This window comes from Zalophus californianus, chromosome 13 (assembly GCF_009762305.2).
Source record: "Zalophus californianus isolate mZalCal1 chromosome 13, mZalCal1.pri.v2, whole genome shotgun sequence".
NCBI lineage: Eukaryota > Metazoa > Chordata > Mammalia > Carnivora > Otariidae > Zalophus > Zalophus californianus.
Window position 1 is genome coordinate 75,361,525 of NC_045607.1, and position 15,070 is coordinate 75,376,594.

The following is a 15,070-nucleotide window of genomic DNA, read 5'->3' on the forward strand; positions in this document are numbered from 1 at the left end:
GTCAGCTGAACTGTGCAGTAATAAATGGGCATTGTATAAAGCTTTCCAGTGTGTGAAAATTTGTTACGGCAGTAATGGAAAATCACACTACCTAACCCCACAACTCTCCCTTGATGAGAGGCAGCTAAAAAAGAGAAAGACAACTCCGAGGCCCAGGACTGGAGAGTAACCAGAGAGATTCAAGGGGACCTCTGTCACAGAGCAACAGTGTTCTCTGAAATTCTTGAGCTCCAGACAAAAATGTGTTTCTGGAAACCAGGAACGAATAGTATTTCCTTCTACACATGTATCTTCTCATAGACTTTGTCACTTAGGGGAGAATGAGGTAATCGTCCTGAGGTGATTTACAAGATGCAAATCTGCCAAGACTCTCAACAACTTTTAATGATCTTTCTGCCTGGTTGGTGATTGCTAACTGGAAAGAAACTCCCTATAAGTAATGCCACAACAAAATATTAGATGTTAAAAAAAATGAGAGGCAGCTTAACACTCCATTTCTCTGAATCAAGGTATTCCCAAATATGAATATGCATGTGAGTGTGCACAAATGCAGAACCATTATGTACATACAATTTTAAGAGGGTTTTTTTTTCACATTTTAATATATTTGCAGTAAAAATGTGTCTTAAATAGTGCATACTCTTAAAATGACGACTTTTCTCCCCCAAAAGCAGTTTTTAAAGCAAGATTAGTTTTTTGGGGGTGGGAGGGGGTGGTATTTAACATTTAAATAGTAATATGTGTCTTAGTTGGCTAGAGCTACCATAACAAAATACCACAGACTGGGTGACTTAAATAGAAATTTATTTTTTCACAGTTCTGGAGGCTAGAAGTCTAAGATCAAGGTGCCAACAGGTCTAGTTTCTGGGGTCTCTCTCCTTGGCTTGCAGATGGCAGACTTCTTGCTGTGTCCTCATGTGGCCTCTATTCTGTGTGTATGTGGAGAGAGTTCTTTCTCTGGTATCTCTTCCTCTTCTTAAAAGAAGACCAGTGCAAATGGACGAGGACTCCATCCACACGCCCTCGTTTAACTTTAAATTATCTTCTCAAAAGACCTATCTCTAAACCCAGTCAAATTGAGAGGGCTTCAGTTATGAATTTCAGAGGGGGGAGGACACAATTTAGTCAATAACACATGAAGAACTGGTATTGGTTACTTAAGGAAAAGCAGAGCTAAAATGGAAATTAGATTCTGCTTTCCCAGGAAGGACCTCCCCTTCCACTTCCTGCAATGTTGGATGACTTTCTAGACAGCTAAGGACCAGGGGGCACATTTCATCAAAGTTCAGCCATAGAGAGGATGGGCAACTGGGGCTTTTGAGACTTCACAGAAAGGAATTCATATGGGTGACAGCATGAGAAGCTAGATCAGAGAGAATTTTTCTGGGAGGGCTTATCTTGCAGAATAATTTTCAACCATATCTCCAAGCCACATGAACCCCATTTCCTTCTTGATAGAATTTCAAAGGTGTTTAGAAGCTTGTCATGAATATAGTTTGTCTTGATGTCAACAAAACATTTTAGAAGGACTCCATGATGGTGACTTTGTGGAGGATGAGAACACTCAAACACTCATATTCACCGACAGTGTCAAGGTCCAGCCACATCTCTAGTTGAGTGCTACAGAGTTCTCTCCTTGGTTCTGTCTTTTTTGAAACTTAGTTATCACAGATTTGGATAAAGATGCAAAACACAATTATAAAATTTTCAATAGCAATGGAGAGAGAAGTGATATGCTGAATAAAAGGTTCAAGATCCAAAGAGATCTTGACAGGATGGAATATCTGAACAAAGCCAACACAATTAAATTAAATGAAAGGCTCAGTACTTTACAAAGGCAACTGTAAGGACAGAATTGAGTACTCTACTTAGCAGGGGGGAAAAAATGTGTTGAAACTGGGAATCATGGAAATAAACTCATGCCAAAAGTAGGGCCTTATACTGAAGCCCTCGGATGAGAAATGGCACCAGGCAAGAACTTGCTGGAGCTCAAATCAAAATTGCTGATGATATATTTCCCTCCTCTACACCCACTCCCAGCTCCTTGACTTCTGGTAAAGGGAACCCTCAGTAATTCCCTTTGTTTCTGTTTATAACAAACTAACACCAAGACTGAAGAATCAGCCTATCCCTCACCATGTATTCCAGAGTGAACTCAAGGTATCTGAGCCCAAGCATGGTGTACTGTCACGTACTCAGACCTGGTAGAGACTATGGATACTCAGGTCTCTCCCATATGCTCCAAGTTACCACTTCCCAGTTCCCTGTCCGAATGCTAAGCCCCATTCAAATCTGACTGCTTGCGACTGCTTACACTTTCTGTGGTCTCTCCCACCTCTAGGTCTTTGCTCAAGCTGATTTTCCTCCCCCCTGGAATACACGCCTCCCAACTTCTCTGAAATCCTACCTTCCTTTGGTGGTATACTGCACATACTGCCCCTGATGCAAATTCACGATCTCTTTCCAGATTTCTCTTCTTAAAATTCCAAGTAGCTTCCCCCTTTTCTTTTTCACGTGTGAACATTTACAGCAATTAGATATGCTTCTGTATGACACCCACCATCATCTTTCTTGTGGGGAAAGTTTTCTCAACAGTGAGGCCCAGTCTTTCTCCTGTTGCTCACACAAGAAAGGACTACCCAGCTTCTCTGCCTAGCTTGGCAGTCACATTCCCCTCTTACTCTGCTCCCTCCTCATAAGAGTGGCAAACCATGGCTCAGCCATCAGGCCTGAAAACACAGGTTTTCTCTTCTGTGAAGTTTTGTGCATCCCGAGCAAAGATGCTCATCATTCCTTTGTAGCACATCTTTCCCTGGCTCATACTGCTCTTAGACTTGTTTATAATATTGCAACTGCCATATTCCCTCAGTTATAAAGCCATGTTTGTAAAAGTACCAATGACTTATAAACATAAAATCAAAGTGATGAAACACTTTAAAATATGCATCTTATGATTAAAGAATGCAATAATTATTAACATATATGCCTTATCCAATAGATTGGCAGGTCCTTAGCTGGCAGCAGGAATGATGTCTCATTCATCTTATTACCATTGGCTAGTATATAGTACTGGCCCAAGAAGTATTTGCTGAGTGAATGAATGAATTGAACAAATAAGTTTTAGCTGGCCATAAATGTAACATGGCTCGACACTCTGGTCTGGCTGCTATGAAATTTAACTTAATATAAGACTGCATCCCATTAGGATGTTCAGATGACAAAAAGCAATAATCATAGAAAGATTCAATCACATTTGGGATGTGACGCTCAATATTTTAATTGTGTTAAATATTTTAAAGGGGGACACTGCCTATTCAGGAAGACCAGGATGGTGTTAAGCCCAGAAGCACGTAAGGCGAGGCTGAAAGAATTGGGTAGCTATAGCCTGCAAAAGAGATGCAGGTGTAAAACAGGAGAGCTATCTTCACACATCTAAAGGGCTGTCCTTGTAGGTGTAAAAGGGCCTGATGTGTGGAGCTTTAGAGAAGCAAAGACCAATATGATGACACTTTTGCAGAAAGAGATTTGATTCTTCATACAAAATGCCATTACAAACCACTGCTATGAAGCAATGGAACAGGCTGTCTTGTGACACAGTGAGCTTCCACCTCAGGATGGATCAAAGCATAAACCTAATGGCTAGGAGTTATTCAGCACCAGAGACAGTGGTGGACTAGATATGCCGTTGGGCTTCCTACAATTTCTAAATTCTCTGATTTTATCCATGTTGATTCTTTTTCCAGAGAGGACACCTATAACTACAGGCACAACTGAGAAATGACCGGTCATCTAGGGGCTGACCTGGAAGTCTCCAGCCCCAGCTCTAGTACGGATTGGCAGTGGAAACGCATCTCCCCATCCATCCATCCATTTATCTAACCAAGATTTAATGAGTACCTGCTGAGTGCCAGCCACTGTCCTGAGTCCTAGAGATACAGCAGCTACCGTATTCGGGAACTTACTGTCTAGTGCAGACATGAATAAGCACACATAAATACAAACTACAACCCATGGTAAATGCTATAAAGAAAGGCACGGGATACTCAAAGAGACAGCTGAGCTAGGTGGAGGATGCAGAAAAGGTTCAGGAAAGGCTGCTTTGATACAAGTCATTTAACCTCTCCATTCATCCACAATTCTTGAAATGAACCTGGGCAGATGCTGTGTCTCACCAAGACTGTGAGGAGTTTAGAGTCTGTAATCCGGCGTACTCATCGTCCCTTCTTTCCTTGGATAAGGTCCACTGACCTCTATAAACCCAAATGGGAAGCACAGCAGCCCCTAGGTCATGAGGCTGGGAGGTCATGCTTATGAGCCCAGGGGCTGCCACAGAGTAAATCCCCAGAAGCCAGCCACTAGTGCTATTAAAATAAATAGGGAACACCCTGAGGGCTTAGAAAGAAAAAGTCCACATACATTCTACATCTTTTTTTCCTCACTCTTCCAGTTATGCCAGACTTCTAAAATCTCGGAGCGATTTGGTGAGCGGGGGACAGTGAGATAACCGGGGGGTGTCGTGGCATTTTACTTCACCTGAGGGCATCAACACTTCTGTCTCCACTCTGCATTTCCTGCCTTAGAGGTAGCCTTCCGCTATAGGCCGAAAAACATCCTGCCTTCTTTCATTCCTGTTCAACCCTTTCTTTCTTCTCTTTAAAAATCAGAGAGGGTGAGAAAGGACCCTTCTGGAGAAACCAGACCACCTCTGCCTCGGCCAGCACAGCCACCAAATGAAAATGCACAGCAGTGGCTCCCTAGTGTTCCAGGAGGAGACCAGCCCGGTATGAATAAATAATTCACATTTCAAGCAAGATTATGGATATAAATGAAAGACGAAAAGCACATCAGGGTACCAATTCGTCACACATCTCCACACAAAAGCACAGTCTTGTTTTCCTCCTCGTCCCCAGCTTACCCCATTTCCCACTGCACTTTGTGGCCAAACATGCACAGCACTGGGGGAAAAAAAAAAAAAGAAAGAAAGAAAGAAGAAAGTGGGTCAGAAAGTGAGAGCCGCCAGACTGACAGGCGATTTGAGCAGGTCTGTGAGTGCCATCCATTGCCTCCTTCCCTGTCAGCACTCTGGATCCCCCTGAACCTCCAGGGTCAGATGATCGCCACCAGGGGCCTGACTATCACCTCACCAAGTGGTGTCACAGAGCACCCAGCCACAGCCTCGCTGAAACCTGTCCCTGCACGGGCTCTCCTGTTATCTCCCACTTGTCTTGATAGCTAATACAGCTCCCACAGTCACCCTATGCCATTAGGTCAGAGCAATGAAAACAAATGCCATTTTCTTGATGGCTTATGCAGAATTGCTGTAATTTGAAGCAAGCCTCCGAGGTCCTGCTTCTTCCCGGTCTCTTTCCCCCCACCCCATCGCCCCCCCCCCGGCTGCTCCTGTACCCCCATCCCCTCCCGCGACCCCACCCCCGTCTCTTTCCTCTCTCTTTTCATACTGAATATATTGGGGCCCTGGCGGGCTGCCATTCTAACTGCGCATTAGAAATGGTAGAGTTTTCCTCTATCTGATTCTATAAAATGAGTTCACCAGAAGGTGCAGACCCAGCACATTCGTGGTTTTTCCTATAAATTACTTTAACACTGTGTCCAATCATATATATAATTTCAGATTTTCAATTTCAACTCACTGCTGTGTCAGCACAGACTCCACTGATATGTCTAACGTATTTAGCTTAAAATGAAACGGATGGCATTTCATTACCAGGAAGATAATATTTTTGAATATGTTTCCTGCATGGTGGGATCCATCATTATTCTGCCATTTTATGTTCAGTGTGTGTAATAGCTTTTTAATGCTTTGACGTATTTTATTTATATATGTAATATTTTTCTAATACCATAGGACAGTTTAACTCATTGGACACACTAGAAAATCTTAATTGAATGCTTTTAAATACTAGTGGGGCGGGGGGAAGGCTGAACAAATGGCCAATATTCTTATTTAAAATTTTGTCAGGAGTAACAGGAAAGGCACAAAAATTGTTCAGCCTTGTTCTTTTCCTTTACCTATTCTCTCTAACCTTCTCCCCATCCCCCACCCCCCACTCAGTAGTCTCCCCATAAATATACACACTTTGGAGAGGAAATAAAAAGATAAAGAAAGATCCCCTCATCCCCCAAGACTTAGGAGCTGTCAGGGTGAAAGCAAGGAACACGAGAAATATTGAGCAAGCCCCAGTGTGAATGACAGGAGCACTCTCATTGGTAGAAGCTTCTGACAGTGCTGAAATCTTTAATACCAGGTTCCCAGCTCTTTGACCAAAGTCATGGAATGTTTAAAAGGAGACTTTTTCTCAAAAGCTGCTTTTGCAAAGAAAATGCAAAGGAAAGTGTTTCGCTTTAAAAACTGGCAGGTAGCTGACTTCGCTGAAGGCATTTCAAATTAACAGGTAAGAGCCAGAGAGAGCACTTTCTTCTGGTTCTTTCCCCACATCTATCAAAGCAGCACCTGACTCCTCCAAAGGAAAGATGTGGGAGTCAGTGTGGGAAAGGTGCTTCGCCTGCCTCGCTTCCAGTCAAAGCAGCTCAGTAAGTGGCCTGCTGATCCCCGGCACTGTACTGAGAGCCTAGTAAGGAAAGGACATGAGAATTAACATTTTCTTTGTAGAAGGAGCTCTGCCTTCCCAATATGTATGGACGCATATATGGTTCCTCCGGCTTTACTGAGGCATAACTGACAAATAAAATCGTGTATATTTGTCGTACATGAAAGTGTACAACATTGCCTTTGCTGTTTTTAAAGTGCAGCCCCTAGTTCTCTAACTGCCGCTCTCCTAGGGAAGAGCAAATAGACATGAATTCTAATTCTAGGCCACCTCGGATCACATAGGGGACCCTGAGCCAGTTACTGCAGTCCTCTGAGCCCTAGAACATGTATCTGTACAACAGAGCTACTCGTTTCTGCCCTGGAGGTCACTGCAACAATAAGACATGGTGCGTGGAGGCACCTAACACAATCCATGGCTTACAGAGTAGACACACAATGACAATCATTTTTCTTATAATTAACAACTTGCTTTGTTGTTAAAAGTCATCCCATCTTTTCCCTTCTCTCTCATTCCAATTCTCCTGTCTAAAACAGGAGACTCCAATCTGCATGCTGATAAAATAACCTCCTTCCTATAAATAAAAGTTGGCATAAAAGCACAAACAATACAGTATTTCATTTATTCCAACAAAGCTCCCTTCGGAATGAAACTCTCCAAGTTTTGCCTGAGGATATTTTAAAGAGGCTTTTCTGGCTTTTTAGCTTTTTTTTTTCTATGTTTGTTTACCATCTTTTTCTTAAAAGAGTAGAAAATTATAGCGTAAAACTCCTTAGAACAGAACCTGCCACTAACAATTCCTTGGATCAATGTACATACTTCAAAGTTCCTGTAATTTTTCTAGCTCTCAAAGAGTTGGTAAAATTATTACTACAGTGACAATCATATAATAAATAAATGTATCAAATTAACATGCACCTATTTTTTGAGAGCGAGAGAGAGAGTTGCAAGCAGGGAGGGAGGGGCAGAGGGAGAGAGAGAATCCCAAGTAAGCACTCACCCAGCATGGAGCCTCAAGACACTGAGATCATGACCTGAGCCGAAATCAAGAGTCAGAAGCTTAACCGACTGAGCCACCCAGGTGCCCCTAACATGTACCTCTTAAATTTACATGATGCTATATGTCAAATATATTTCAATAAAGAAGAGGTGAGACAACAATACTCTAGGAAAGGGGTGAGCACTTTTCTGTAAGGTAAGTATTTTTGACTTTGTTGGCTCAATTCTGCCACTGTGCAAAAACAGATATAGAAAATACAAGAAGAAGGAACACCACCGTGTTCCGATAAAACTTTATTCACAAAAACAGGCAGTCGGTGGCAGGCCTTAATTTGCAGACTGACATCTGATCTAGGACATTAATATACCTAATTTTTGCATTTCTCAAAGACTAAAAGTCCCAAAGTATAGAATCACAAAATCAAGTGCAGAGAAAAGGAAATGTCAAAAATACAATTTAAGTTAGGTAAGGGATTTTAAGTGTCCAGTTATTGCATTCTGTATCATCTATTATTCTAATATCTAACTGTTTTGATATTCACGGGTTTAGAGAAATTTGCTAAGAGGAAGTTTCAGTTTTTCACCCCAAGCCTCTATTATAGACAGCTCAAAGTTATCCTAATTTACTGATGACCAGGTTGGACAATCTTGTTCAAGACAAAAAAATTCAACAAACTCCACTGAACAATCAGTATGTGCTAGAAACTGGCAAAAAAGCAGGGAATAAATAAATAAAATCCACTTCCACACATTTAATTGTTTTAGGGGAGGAAAACAGTAGATCCTTAAACAGGTCAATCAAAACACAAACTGATTTATATCAGTAAGTACTAATGACAATCAAAAAAGTTGGTGTGACAGAAAGGAATGGATCTAGGGACAAGGGGGAGTCCTGAGAGTGTGACTTCTTTCAGGAGGGGGATGAAAGTGACTATGCTCAGCCCTCTGAAAAGCTAGAAATAACAATGCAAAAGTCATGAGCGAAAATAAAAGAGCTTAGCAAGTAGAAAGAAAAGCAAGGAAGCCAGTGTGGTTGGAATACAGGAAATGACGGAGTCACATGGGCAGTTATATTTTGTTCTCATCAAAAGAAAAGTGTTTGCACGGGTTAATTCCCAGTTACAATATCAAATGACAACTTTGAAGAAATCATCTTGAAGTGACTCTAGGAGCCTACTAGAAAACAAAAATCAAATTCCTAATTACTTGGTTACAGGCCTCCTTCATGAACCCCATTTCTAAATTCCTGCTGTTCTAAAAAGAGGCAGAAAAATTTAGGTAGGCATGTGCAGATAAGCATTGCCTTATTTTGCACTGCTCTCTCAAGAACCAAAGCAGAAGCTATTTGATAATATTCCTCTTCAAAGTTATATAGCACTTTTCATCTAAGAATATCAGAGCACTCTGTCGCAATTAAATTATTAATCCTCATGACAACCCCATCAAGAAAGTATCTGCTTTATTATCAGTAAGAACACTTGGCATTTACATGCTCATCTTGAGGATGCTACTCAATCATACACAGTTAATTAATGCATACAACACATTCAGAAGGCAGGTCAGCCTTCTCCCTCCCCAGTTACAGACAAAAAAAACTGTTCCCAAAAGGATGAGATATTTCTAACCAATTTATCCAAATAAGAATAGTATCAGAAATTGCTTGATGCCTTGATCTTAGTTAAAAATCAATCACTTTTTGACTTCCCCCTCCTACAACACACACACACAGCTCCACTCTGCCAAGCTGGCCAAGCAAGCACCCTGCCCCCCTACACTGCTCCACCATGGTCCTGCCAAAGCCAGCCCATACTTAAGAGCCCATACAGGGGACACCCCTTGACCACCTGCCTCTGGTGGCCAAAGGGGATTGCATTCTGGGCCCCATGTGTCTGAAACAATTGAAGAAACAGTTTGTGACAACCTACCATCCCCTGGGCCCTGCATAGACAGCAGACTGAAACACATCCCCTAGCCTTCTGTGAATAAGGCCTATCTATTTAACTTGGAGTTTTGGCCAAAAGCCAAAAATGAACGTAGCTTAAGAGGCCAATAAGACAACATCAAGAGAAATAAAATTTGCAGGCTTCAAATCTACCACACATCTGGGGGTGATGGAAGTGCTCTTGGGGAACACAGGCTGGGGACACGACCTCCAAGCCCTCACCTGGCCTTGCTACAGCTCATCAATACTCTCCTCCAAAAAAGAGCCCACACACCCATCCAAAGCCCCCCAGTTTTGCATCTCTCACGAACAGAACATTTCTTGATTGCTTGGTCTGGAAGCCAGCAGGGCATACAACTGCAGTCCTACAGGACTGATACATTTGCATACCTTAAAAGCTACTGTCTGAGGGTCTAGTTTCCAATTAGCCTGAAAATAATTTCAGTGCTAACCAAAATCCCTCTTTCTGGAATACTCACAAATCTCAGCATACACTCAATAACTAAGACCTTAAATAAATAAATAAATAAATAAATAAATAAATAAATAAATAAATAAAAATTAACTTGCTTAGACAATCACAAAAGTTCAAGAGACAATTAAGAGCCAGGGCAAGGTTAAACAATAAGGTTCATCTCTTACATAAGGCCTCCAAGACAGGGAGAGATATAGCTGTCTCAGCTAATACATAGAATGCATAGAAACAAACACAGAGAGACAAGGAAAATGAGGAGAGAGGAATATGTTCCAAGCAAAAGAGATAGAACCCCAGAAAAAAACCTTAATGAAATGGTGATAAGTAATTTATAATATAAATTATGATAAAGAGTTCAAAGTAATGGTCTTAAAGATGCTCACTGAACTTGGGGAAAAAAATGGATGTACACATCAGAAACTTCAACAAAGAGACAGAAAACATAAGAAGGTACCCAAAAATGTCACAGAACTGAAGAATAAAAAACTGAACTGAAAAATTCATTAGAGGAGTTCAATAGCAGACTAGATAAAGCAGAGGAAAGAATCAGTAACCTGGAAGACAACATTGTGGAATAAACCAAAACAGAGCAACAAAAAGAAAAAAGAATTTTTTAAAAATGAACATAGCCTAAGGGGTCAATGGGACAACATCAAGAGAAATAAAATTTGCATTATAGGGCTCCCAGAAGGAGAAGAAAGAGAGAGGCAGAAAACTTATTCCAAGAAGTAATAGCTGAAAACTTCCCTAACCTGGGTTAGGAAACAAACACCCATATCCAGGAAGCACAGAGACTTCCAAAGAAGATGAACCCAAAGAGACCCACACTAAGACACATAAAAATTAAAATGCCAAAAGTTAAAGATAAGGAGAGAATGTTAAAAGTGGCAAGAGAAAAACTGTTACATACAAGGGAAATCGTATAAGACTATCAGCAGACTTTTCAGCAGAAACTTTGCAGGCCAAAGGGGAGTGCTTCGATATATTCAAAGCACTGGAAGGGAAAACTTCCAACCAAGAATACTCTACCCAGCAAGCTTATCATTCAGAACTGAAGACATTTTCCACACAAACAAAAGCTAAATGAGATCATCAATCCTAAGCCAGCATTACAGAAAGTGTTAAAGGAACTTGTTTAAGCTGAAAATAATGGGCACTAATTAGTAACATGAAAAAATATGAAAGTAAAAATCTCACTGGTAAAGGTAAATATATAGTAGAGGAAGTGGATTATTTATAAAGTTTATAAAATTTATAAAACAAAAGAGGTATGAATACACATAACTACAATAATTAGTTATGGGATACACAAAATAAGAAAATGTAAAATATGGTATCAAAAGCATAAAATGTGGAGGGTAGGATGTAAAAATGTACAGTCTTAGAATGCTTTCAAATTTAGTATCAACTTAAAATATATTGTTATATAGAGAGACTATTAGAGATGAACTTCATGGTAACCACAAAGGAAAAACCCAGAGTAAATACTAAAAAGATAATGGGAAAGGAATCTAACATAACATTATAGAAAGTAATCAAACCACAATAGAAGAAAGGAACAGAGAGGAAATACAAAGACAAAAAACAACAAAATGGCAATAAGTACATACCTACCAATAAATACTTTATTCCCTTTTTTTTAATTTTTTTTATCGTTATGTTAATCACCATACATTACATCATTAGTTTTTGATGTAGTGTTCCATGATTCATTGTTTGTGCATAACACCCAGCGCTCCACGCAGAATGTGCCCTCTTTAATACCCATCACCAGGCTAACCCATCCCCCACCCCCCTCCCCTCTAGAACCCTCAGTTTGTTTTTCAGAGTCTATCGTCTCTCATGGTTCGTCTCCCCCTCCGACTTACTCCCCCTCATTCTTCCCCTCCTGCTAACTTTTTTTTTTCTTAACATACATTGCACTATTTGTTTCAGAAGTACAGATCTGTGATTCAACAGTCTTGCACAATTCACAGCGCTCACCATAGCACATCTACCAATAAATACTTTAAATGTACATGGACTAAATTCTCCAAACAACACACAGAAGCTGAATGGATTAAAACACACACACAAGATCCATCTACATGCTACCTACAAGAGACTCATTTCAGATATAAGAACAACACAAAGTGAAAGTGAAGGGATAGAAAAAGATGTTTCATGCAAATGGAAACCAAAGAAAGCTGAAGTAGCTATACTGACATTAGACAAAAAAAAAAAAAAAACTTTAAAATGAAGACTGTAATAAAAGACAAAGTAGTCATTACATAATGATAAAGGGGTCAATCCAGCAAGAAGATAAAACATTTGTAAATGGAGGAGCAAGATGGAGGAGTAGGAGACCTAAATTTCGTCTGGTCCCAGGAATTCAGCTTCATAGTTATCAAACCATTCAAAACACCTACAAACTCAACAGGAGATCGAAGAAAAATATAGCAGCAATTCTATGAACAGAAAAGTGACCACTTTCTGGAAGGGAGGATGTGCAAAGAACTGAATCTGAGATGATATTTGGGAATACAGATTGTGGGGGGAGAGAGCCTCCATCAGCCAGCTACCAGAAAGTGATAAAGAAAGCAGCAGAGCACAAAATCGGAACTTTTACAAGTCTGCTCCACTGAGGGACATCGCTCCAGTGGCTAAGTTGGGGGGTGAAATCCTCGCTGGGACAGTGTGGTCTCAGGACCCTCGGGGTCACAGAAAGAATGGCGGTGCATGAGTGTGGCAGAGCTCCCAGGTTTCGGAGCAGGAAAGCTGGCTGCAAAGACGTTGACAAGGAGTGGGCTCTCAGCTCGGGCTTGCCATAAACTGTGATCCGCGGCACAGTCAGGCCACTGCTCTGCCAGCAGGGACCCAACAAGCCACAGATCCGGGAGACTCCCCTTCTTCCCCCAGGAGGAGTGGCGCGGGAACCTGACACAGGAATCTCCTGGGTTTGGAGACTTCAAACAGGTCATGTACCAGAGATAGAAATGCTCCGTCACATGCCAGGTGAGCACGGAGTGCAGCCAGAGACCAGGGAGTCAGGAGTGACTGACTGCTTTTCTATGAGGGCTCACTGAGGAGTGGGGGTCCAGAGCTTTTGGCTCCTCCCGGACCAGAGATAGGGAGGCCGCCATTTTCACTCTCATCCTCCAAAGCTGTACAGAAAGCTTTCAGGGAACAAAAGCTACAGAGGGCACACCCGAACAGATTACTTAGCCCGGCCCCTGGCAAGGGCGGTGCAATTCCACCTCAGGCGAAGACATTTGAGAAACCCTGCAACGGGCCCCTCCCCAAGAAGATCAGCAAGAACAGCCAGCCAAGACCAAGTTTACCAATCAATGAGAAGGGCAAAACCCCAGTGCTAGGGGAATACAGCACATAGAATTCATGGCTCTTTTCCCATGATTCTTTAGTCTTTCAAAGTTAATTTTTTTAATTTTCTTTATTTTTTTTATTTTTCTTTAGTTGAATTTTTCTTCTTTCTTTTTCAACCAACATCTTATCAATTCCTTTTTTAAAATCTTTTTTAATTGTCATTTTTACAATCATATTCTATCCCTTCATTGCATTTAACCTTATTTTTTGTATAAGTTTTTCTTCCTTTAAAATTTTACAGTTTCTTCTAACAGACCAAAATACACCCTAAATCTAGTGTATGATTTTATCCTAGTCTCCCACTGGATCACATTCTCTTTTTGTTGTTGTTGTTGTTGTTCTTTTTTCAACCAAATTCTTATCTTATCAATTCCTTTTTATAAAATCTTCTTTAATTTTCATCTTTACAGTCATACTCCATCCCTTCATCATATTTACCCTTATTTTTGTACACATATAAGTTTTTCTTTCTTTAAAATTTTGGGAGGCAGTTTCTTCTAACAGACCAAAAACACGCAAAATCTACTTTGTGGCTCTGATCTATTCACCAAACTGATCATATTCTTTTTTTTTTTCCTTTCTTCCCCAACCCCCAGCCCCTCGGTTTCAGGTCTCTTCTGATTTGTTTACTGTATATTTTTCTGGGGTCATTGTGATCCTTTGAGCATCTTGTTCTCTCATCCATCTATGCTCTTCCAGACAAAAGGACAAGACAGAAAAACTCACCTCAAAAAAAAGAACAAGAGGCAGTACCGACTCCCAGGGACCTAATCAAAAGAGACATTAGTAAGATGTCGGAACTAGAGTTCAGAATGACGATTATAAAGATACTAGCTGGGCTTGAGAAAAGCATAGAAGATACTAGAGAATCCTTTTCTGGAGAAATAAAAGACCTAAAATCTAACCAAGATGAAATCAAAAAGGCTATAATGAGGTAAAATAAAAAAAATGGAGATGTTAATTGCTAGGATAAATAAGGCAGAAGAGAGAATTATTTAGTGATACAGAAGACCAAATGATGGAGAATAAAGAAGCTGAGAAAAAGAGAGATAAACAACTACTGGATCACGAGGGCAGAATTCAAGAGATAAGTGATACCTTAAGATGAAACAATATGAGAATAATTGGGATCCCAGAAGAAAAAGAAAGAGAGAAAGGGGCAGAAGGTATATTGGAGCAAATTATAGCAGAGAACTTCCCTAATTTGGGGAAGGAAACAGGCAACAAAATCCAGGAGGCACAGACGACCCCCCTCAAAATCAATAAAAATAGGTCAACACCCCGACATCTAATAAAAAAACTTATAAGTCTCAGAGACAAAGAGACAATCCTGAAAGCAGCTCAGGACAAGAGGTCTATATCCTAAAATGATAGAAACATTAGATTGGCAGCAGACCTATCCACAGACCTGGCAGGCCAGAAAGGACAGGCATGATATATTCAAGGCACTAAACGAGAAAAATATGCAGCCAAGAATACTATATCCAGCTAGGCTGTCATTGAAAATAGAAGGAGAGATCAAAAGCTTCCAGGACAAACAAAAACTAAAGGAATTTGCAAACATGAAACCAGCCCTCCGAGAAATATTGAAAGGGGTCCTCTAAGCAAAGAGAGAGCCTAAAAGCAACATAGGCCAGAAAGGAACAGAGACAATGTACAGTAAGTCACCTTACAGGCAATACAATGGCACTAAATTCATATCTTTCAATAGTTACCCTGAGT